The sequence below is a fragment of the Helianthus annuus genome, chromosome 5 (genome assembly GCF_002127325.2).
Source record: "Helianthus annuus cultivar XRQ/B chromosome 5, HanXRQr2.0-SUNRISE, whole genome shotgun sequence".
NCBI classification, from domain to species: domain Eukaryota; kingdom Viridiplantae; phylum Streptophyta; class Magnoliopsida; order Asterales; family Asteraceae; genus Helianthus; species Helianthus annuus.
The window spans coordinates 26,721,207-26,722,470 of NC_035437.2; the positions used below are offsets into that span (position 1 = coordinate 26,721,207).

Below are 1,264 nucleotides of genomic sequence, written 5' to 3' on the forward strand. Positions count from 1 at the left end.
TCCAAGGGGTCGATTGGGTGTTCCAAGAAGGCATCTTAGGGAACAAGCAAGGGGAATAGAGGCACATTTCAGGCCAATCATTACTCAAAACCCTTCACCGGTGGTTATCCCTCACAACAACCAAGGGAGAACTTTTGAAGTAAGAACAAACTCGTTGCAAAGTTTACCGAAGTACAAAGGGTTAGCAACGGAGGAGCCGTATTTCCATTTAGAGGCCTATGACTCAATTTGCAACACTTTTGGGAGTCAAGGTTTTTCGGCCGATGAAGTCAAGTTGGTCTTATTTCAGTTTTCTTTGGAGGATAAGGCAAAGAAGTGGTTCTACACTTTGCCTTCGGCATCTATTTACACTTGGGGGGAAATGCAACAAACTTTCTTAGACGAATTCTATACCGCCCAAAAGACTAATGATGCTAGAAAGGGGTTGAGGAGCTTCCAACAACAACATGGTGAGATGTTCCATGAAGCGTTCGAACGATTCAATATGATGATAAAGAATTGCCCTCACCATGGAATCGAATTGTGGGAGTTAATGAATGCTTTTCACGAGGGGTTGAGTGCCGAAGATGCTCGCGATTTGATGTCCATTACCGGTGGGACTTTTGGAACAAACTATGAGAATGAAGATTGGGAGTTCTTGGAAAGCATGGCAACTACGTTAAAGAGGAAAGCTCAAGCTTCAAGAAGAGCCCGACCGACCACTACCCGACCGCAAGTGCACGCCATAGATGATGGTAATGTTCAAACCACTAACCAAATATATGATGTTTGTGCTTTGTGTAATGAAATAGGTCATGCGGCTGAAAATTGCCAAGGGATGTTGGAAGGGCAATACGAGGAAGTCCATGCGGTTCAAGGTCAAGGTCAAGGAGGAGGTGGTAGGAACTACAATAACATGAATTCTAATACCTACCACCCCGGATTGAGGAACCACCCGAACTTTAGATATGGAAACTCTTCAAATCAAGCCAACCCGAATTTCCAAGGAAACCAAGGATTTCAAAGGCAATATCAAACGGGTCAAAGCTCTTCGGGTGGAAATGAGATGATGGAGATGTTGAAGGCGATGCAAATGGAGATGCAACGAATGAACCAACGTGATGAGGTTCGGATGCAAAAGGACGAGGTTCGTGACAAAAGCATCCAATCGTTGACCACTCAAATGGGTCAACTTGCGAGTGACGTGGCGATGTTAAAGAAAGCAAAAGGCCAGCTACCGAGTGATACGGTGCCAAATCCCAAGAACATAAAAAGCATTAACATC

General features: G+C 44.5%; 1 non-coding gene across 1 annotated transcript; it reads right to left on the reverse strand.

Annotated features, from left to right (window-relative positions):
• Nucleotides 1-410: 410 nt before the first annotated feature.
• Nucleotides 411-516, reverse strand: LOC118492746. Its single transcript, XR_004894748.1, has one exon. It is a non-coding gene; the product is annotated as a small nucleolar RNA R71 (small nucleolar RNA).
• Between the last annotated feature and the right edge of the window lie 748 nt (nt 517-1,264).